Source organism: Dama dama, chromosome 18 (assembly GCF_033118175.1).
Source record: "Dama dama isolate Ldn47 chromosome 18, ASM3311817v1, whole genome shotgun sequence".
Taxonomy (NCBI): Eukaryota; Metazoa; Chordata; class Mammalia; order Artiodactyla; family Cervidae; genus Dama; species Dama dama.
In genome coordinates, this window is record NC_083698.1 from 82,533,506 (window position 1) to 82,541,160 (window position 7,655).

At 42.1% G+C, this 7,655-nt stretch overlaps 1 pseudogene; it reads left to right on the top strand.

The window, feature by feature from the left end:
- The first annotated feature begins 5,153 nt into the window (after positions 1 to 5,153).
- Positions 5,154 to 5,860, top strand: LOC133073043 (small ribosomal subunit protein uS5-like; annotated as a pseudogene).
- Positions 5,861 to 7,655: the final 1,795 nt, after the last annotated feature.

A 7,655-nucleotide genomic window follows, 5' to 3' on the forward strand; every position in this document is an offset into this window, starting at 1 on the left:
GGTGCCTCCCACTGCCAACGGCTATCCTTCTCTAGTCCCTCTCAAATTTTTCTTCCTTCCGTGGTATACTGTTGTACTGGCAGTAAAGGAATGGCAAACACAAAGACTGTAACTGAAAGAGTTCCATGAAAGAAGTATGGGCAAGGCTTAGTGAAACACTCACGGATCGTCAGCAAGAGTGGCGGATCATCGCTACTTCACATCCAAAGGGACAAGAATGGGAATAGTGTTTCCAAAACCTAGAAAATGTTTGGGACCACAGAAGAGGAACTGAAGGACCAAAGCTGTAGCTATAGAATGCAACCACTGCCACAACTCTGGCCAAGCACAAGTAAAGATGCAAAGGGAATGAGTAACCCAATATGCTTCTCCTTTCACCTCCCAATACCCTGTTATTGTCCCCCTTTGGGGAAACCCAGACAGAGGCCAAAGGACAAGGGAAGCCTGGTGATGGAATCCATAGAGGTCAGTGTCTGACACACAGAGGGTAAAGAGCATGGTATGGATCAATGTGTGAGGTGGGGGTATGCAAACACAGAATAAAGCATACAGTCCATTCATTGTGCTACTCAGCTTTTACCCTTGACCTTTGCCTAAATGAAGAACTTGTGAACCCTGTGAACCCTGCACAGGAGAAACACAAAATCTCATCAGCTGTAGTGTCATGGTTGAGTGATATCAGTTCTGTCATACTTCCCACCCCTGGAATCTAGACTGTGATGTTAGCCACCACTGACATGCTTCATAAAATGTAAGAAGGAAAAAGAGGAAAACAATTTATTTAAAATTGCTGGGAAAGCTTTTTGTCGTTGGCTCCAAGACCTAAACCAATAACAACAGCTTCTGTGCTTTACCCCTCATCCCTCTACTTTCCACCAGCAACTTGGCTGAACAGAATTCTTTATCTGGTGGAGTTACCCAAACATTTTTGCCTGCAAAATCTGAGTCCTTGGTGTTTCAGGTTTATTGAGCTATTGGAATGTTCCATTGACTAGTGTTTTGAACTGGGAATTGTAGACTTTATCTTTTAATGTACACTCTCCAGAGTACCCAGAAGTGTCTGGTCCATTCCACAATCCACCTTATGGTTGCCATATCAGCTGAGTGGAAGACTATTTGGTTCCTCACTACTTTGTTGGCTTCCTGTACTCCATCACATAGATGTGTGCTGTGACTTCAGTCAGGTTCTACTCTTTGTGACCCCATTAACTGTAGCCAGCCAGGCTCTCCTGTCCATGGGATTCTCCAGGCAAGAATACTGGAGCGGGTTGCCATCCCCTCTTCCAGGGTATCTTCCCAACCCAGGGAGCGAATCAGAATCTTCTGAGTCTCCTGCATTACAGGCTGATTCTTTACTGCTTAGCCACTGAGGAAGCCTCTTACTCCACCCCATGCCACCTTTAATGATAATTTGAGTAATGTGATGCTGTTATATCCCGTGTCTTCCCAATAAGGATGGTATCTCTGCATTCAAGTATGTGAATATCGCAGCCTGAGAATTCCATTTTGAGGATCACTCTTGAGACCAATGTAAGTCAGGGACTCAGCCAGGGACTCTAACTCAGAGTCCCTTGGCATATTTTTCCTGTATTCCAAACTTTGGCCAGAGTAGTTCATCAACCCGACTCAACAGGAGATCTTAGGGCAAACCCTGGGGATGAAATCCATAGAGGTCAGCCTCCTGGGCCCAGATCAAGTTAGAAACCTGGAGAATGGATGTGATATAGCACTCAGATAATAATCAGCATCTGGTCACATTGACACTAAAAAAAAGAAAAAACTTGTTTTTTTAAGTTATAACTCTTGAATTATAAAATTTAAAGTTGAGAAGAGTTCTGAAAGCTTCTTTACAAAGCAAACATCAATATTTGTCCCTCTAAATCAATTAACATGAAGACTAAATGAACGTGTGTATGTAAGACTCTCTACTCTAGAGGCTTGGGACCCCACTATCTAAATCCTCTTCTAAATGGAAAGATTACTCAGCAAATCCCAACATGCCTTATAATTATGTTACTTTGATTATATTTTCCTTTTGAGGTTTAATGACATTGAATAACATGCTGATGCGATTTTGTTAGCATCTATCAATTTTAGAAATAATTTATTAAAATTATATTTGATATAATTATAACTGGAAATAATCTTCAATAATATTCTACATGTTTGCTAATGTCATTTGGAGCAAACAAAATTACCAGAACATATCTGGACATTTTTTTTAATTTCCCAGAACTAATGAATGTTCAACTCTTATCCTTATGATAGTAACAGTCCTTGGAACTGACATTCTCTTTGTTGAACTTTTGTGACCTGTTATGATGGCTTATAAAGTTGGGAATGATAAGTGTGAGTTATCCATGTAAATAAGGTTAAAATACAGTGTAATGTAAACACTAAGGAATATTTACAGTTGCTAATGAGTTTCAGTTGGAGAATTTATAGAGCTCTGCTACTGATGGATGGAAATTCAGTTTAACAGTACTGATTGCATTTAGCCTTGAAATGAAATGGAGAAGTGGGGAAGAAGAGAGATTGGAAAAGTAATATTGGGAAAGGAGAAAGATATGTAATTGGAGGAGCTAAAGAATCACCAAAATAAAATCTTATTAAGACTCAGCATCAGGTTCCCCTGGTGGCTCAGTGGTAAAGGGTTTGCCTGCCAATGCAAGATACACAAGTTCAATCCCTGGTCCAGGAAAATCCCACATTCTACAGAGCAACTGAGCCCATGCATGACTACTGAGCCTGTGCTCTAGAGCCCAAGAGCCGTAACCTCTGAGCCCACATGTTGCAGCTACTGAAGCCCACACACCGTAAAGCCTGTGTTCTACAACAAGGGAAACCACAGCAATAAAAAGCCCTCACACTGCAACAAGAAAGTAGCCCCCACTTACGGCAACTAGAGGAAAACCCTCACAGCAAAAACGATCCAGCACAACCAAAAGTAAATAAATAATGAAATCAGGAATTAAAAAAAAAAGTCTCAGCATCCTGGCTGAAGAATCATCATTTCCATTTAAATGATTTTATCTGTATAATCTAATGTGGACTTGGTGTAACCTTAAGATCTCCAGACTCAGATATAATGGAAAACATGTAGATTTGTAGAAATACCCCAATATAAAATTTTAGGGATTTGAGTTCTTTTACTTTAATTCTTGTCATAGTATTCCCAACAATATTTTGATGGTTGGCTTATGTTACTTTCATTCTGTGGAGAAGACTGATTCCTGTGCTGATGTATTTAAAGCAGGAATATAGGAAAACTATTTACATAAACACAGATAACTGATTCTTACATGAAATCAATGAGTTCCTAATTATTTTCTATAGGATATCAGTGAAAAATATGTAGCAAATGATCCTAAAGTACATGAAAATCATAACCTGAAAGGTTTCCATGAAAAAAAAAAAATAAAAACAACTATGAACAACAGAGTGGTGAAGGTACAGGTCAGAATCTAAGAATATAATATATACTTTAGAAAGTTTTAAAAGAGAAATACAATCCATATTTTATGACAAGAAAAATTTGAACATAAAATTTTTTTCTTGGTCCATTGGCCTCCTCTCCCCCCATCTACTGTGCACTGTGTATCTCCATTATGCATCAGCAAAACCTCCCCATAGGCAGAAATACCTGCTCAACCATAAACGGCAACATTCTCCTAGCACCAATAAGATAATCCCTTAAAAGATAACATTCCGTCTTCATCTTATAAGGGGTCACAATGACCCACCACAGTGTACTTACAGATGTAGGATTGTGTCAGCTGTCAAAAATATACCATTTAAAGTACAACTCTGTTTCTCAAAACACTTATATCACTGTGCATTGACCTCTAATAGACCGGACAGTTCTCAGAGTGTCCTGGGATGCTGTTCCTGGGTGTGTGTTCTGTCCTGTCCAACTCCTTGCGACACTATGAACTATAGCCCACCAGCCTCCTCTGTCCATGGGGTTTTCCAGGCAAGAACACTGGACTGGGTTGCCATTTCCTTCTCCCAGGATCTTCTGGACCCAGGGATCAAATCCACTTCTCCTGCATTGCAGGCAGATTCTTTACCTCTTGTACCACTGGGGCTTCCCACTGTTCCTGGGTTATAATCCTCAATTTGGCTTGAATAAAATTTTCCTCTTCTTTCTTAGATCAACCAATTAAATTTTTATTGACACAAGAAATATATTTAAAATACAAATGTATACAGGGGTAAAAGACAAACAATGTGGTAATTATATGGTAATAAAGTGATAATCAGAAAAGTACCATCTCTGAACACCTACATGCCAAATATTGTGAAAAGTGTTAAAGCTATGATAGCCCATGCAAGCCATAAACTATCCCATGAGATAGATATTAATAGTCACAATCAATTTGAGAAAGCTGAGACTCAGAGAAGTTAAATGAAGACACACAGATCCCTGCTGAGGAATTAAGCTTAGGTCCATTTCCTGGCGGACTCCAAAGCTCAAGCTCTTAACCACGATGCTGTTATTCTCAGAAAGAGTAATTTGTGAATTTGAACCCAGATTAGTGATTAATTTTAGTAAGATGACTGCCTTTCTATACAATTTTCTATCCCAGAACTTGCCTGCTATGAGGTCCTGAAGCATGAAAGCTTTTATCTTCTCAGGGTGGCAGCCTCTCTCACCTTCAAAATCAATAGAAAATATAGTCTGACTATATAAGATAATTTCTTTATTTCCAAGGCTGTAGACATCATGCTGTCTGAATGGAAAGAAACTGATAGATCCAGGGTAGGGGTGATGAAGAAGCTGTGTTTGCAATAGCCTCAAGGAATTATTTATAGATGGACCAACAGAGAAATTCAATGCTGTCAATAACGATCTTTGGAGAAAAATGTAGGGAAAAAAACAGAGGTGTTTGGCTTCTGTGTAAAAACAGCAAATGGCGGATGACGCCCCTGATGCCACGGCAGTACCTGGAAGCCCCAGGGTCGTGGAATACATTCCTGTGTTTTACACTGTGTGGTGGCTTCTGGGAGGCTTGGGCACCTGTGTCCATGCCCGGGTCACAGCTGAGGCCAATGCTGCAAAGCTGGCAGAGGCAAGGCCAAGGACATGGACCGGCCCCGCCCCCCACACCCACCCACTCCCACACCCACCCCCAACTCCTGCCACCATCACCAAGCTGGGCCACCTGGTCACGACATGAAGATCAAGTCCCTGAAGGAGAACTATCTCTTCTCTCTGCCCATCAAGGGGTCTGAGATCACTGACTTTTTCCCCAGGACATTCCTCAAGGAGAAGGTTTTGAAGAATATGCCTGTGCAAAAGCAGCCTTGTGTTAGCCAGCAGACCAAATTCAAGGCATTTGTTGCCATCAGGAATTACAAGGGACACTTCAGTTTTGGTGTCAAGTGCTCTAAGGAGGTAATCACTAATATCTGTGGGGCCAGCACTCTGGCCAAGTTCTCCAATGTCAGTGTGCAATGAAGTTACTGGGAGAACAAGATCTGCAAGCCTCGTATTGTCCCTTGCAAGATGACTGGTCACTGGGGCTGTGTGCTGGAGCACCCCCTCCCTGCCTGCCTCCAGCGGCACCGGCCTGGTCTCAGCCCCTATGCCCAAGAAGCTCCTACTGATGGCCGGAATTGATGGAGTGCTACACCTCTGTCAGGGGCTGCTCCAGCACCCTGGGAAACTTGGCCAAGGCCACTTTTGATGCCATTTCCAATGTACAGTTATCTCACTCCTGATCTCTGGAAAGAGACAGCGTTCACCAACGCTTGGTGTCAGAAATTCACTGACCATCTTGCAGAGACCTGCACCAGAGTTTCCATACAGAGGACCCAGGCTCCAACTGTAGCCACCTCATACTTTTCTATGAGATAAATGAAGTGAATGAAGCTGGTAAAAAAAAAAGAGAGAGAGAGAGAGAGAGAGAAAGAGATTTGAAGAGAGCCAGTAGTGCACAAATGAAAGTAAAATTAGAGTTTTAAGAGGCCAAAGGGGTTGGTGGGGGTGGATGGGTAAAGCTCAGATCAAGTAACAGTTTGGGTCATACTTAGGACATATCAAATATGAAATGGTGAAGACCTGAAATCCTTGAGAAGAAGGAGATTTGGGACCAGCAAAGTGGTTAAAAGCAAGTTGGGTAAAAGCAAACCAGTTGGGTAAAAGCAAACCAGTACTTTAATTTTGCCTAAATGAATATAATCAAAATGAGATGTGTGTAAAATAGAATAAAGATGCTCACTGTTCATGGACTTCTCCCTACCCCTTCACCCCGACCAAATCTGACATCCCCACCAGAAGGAGTACCTGCAGCACTTATCAAAATAGAAGAAACAGGAAAGAGGGGAGGAGGAGAAGAAAAAGGAGAAACATCACTAGATTCAAATTCAGAGGTTTGATTGAGATAGTTCAGAAATAAAGGATGGGACAAGCCATCCCAAGGTACGTTGTAGCTCTTGGCTGCAGCTTCTCACACATTTAACCTGAAAGCTTTAAAAATCATTTTGAGGGATCTGCAGAGGAGTCCCATCACTCAGCAAGGATGGCTTTCTTCCCAGCTATTCATATCCATCTCATGGAGCCGGAGAAGAATTTGAAGAATAGTGGGCAAATGCTTCATCTCTTGCATCTCTACTGTTGCCCATTGCTGTTGTTCAGTCACTCAGTTGTGTCTGACTCTTTGTGACCCCATGGACTGCAGCATGCCAGGCTTCCCTGTCCTTCACATTCTCCCAGAGTCTGCTCAAACTTGTGTCCATTGAGTCTGTGGTGCCATCCAACCATCTCATCCTCTGTCGTCCCCTTCTCCTCCTGCCCTTAATCTTTTCCGGCATCAGGGTCTTTTCCAATGAGTCAGCTCTCCACATCAGGTGGCCAAAGTATTGGAGCTTCAGCTTCAGCATCAGTCCTTCCAAAGAATATTCAGGGTTGACTTCCTTTAGGATTGACTGGTTTGATCTCCTTGCTATTCAAAGGACTCTCAAGAGTCTTTTCCAGCACCACAGTTCCAAAGCATCAATTCTCCGGTTCCCCATAACTGTCCATTCTGAGTCAAGGAGAGGAAGCAGGAAAGAGGTGGCCTATGTTCCTGCTACTGCTGCTGCTACAAAGATAGATAGGCTCATTTCACCATATGTTTATTTAAAATGACATTGGCATGCCCTAACTATTACATGTATCATTAGCCCAAAAAATGGGAAAAAAAAGAGATGAAAGTGGAGAAATGGAATTTCCTTTTTTCCCTACTTTATTATGATTATCCAGTTTGTCCAGGGTTTGCTGTTTCACGTGAGGCCTGATTATTCGTATTTATACTAGTCTGTGTGTGCTGTTCTCTGCTTAGTCGCTCAGTTGTGTCCAACTCTGAGATCCCACGGACCGTAGCCCACCAGGCACCTCTGTCCATGAGGATTCTCCAGGCAAGAATACTGGAGTGGGTTGCCATTTCCTCCTTCAGGGGATCTTCCCAACCCAGGGATCAAATCAGGGTTTCCTGCGTTGCAGGTGGATTCTTTACCAGCTGAGCTACCAAGGAAGCTCTTATACCAGCTTACAGCTTGCACAATGAAAGCATTCCACTGCCTTTGTGGATGGTGTACTAGTTTGCTAGGGCTTCCATAACAAAATACCACAAACTGAGTATTTTAACTAGAAATTAATTTTCTTACAATTC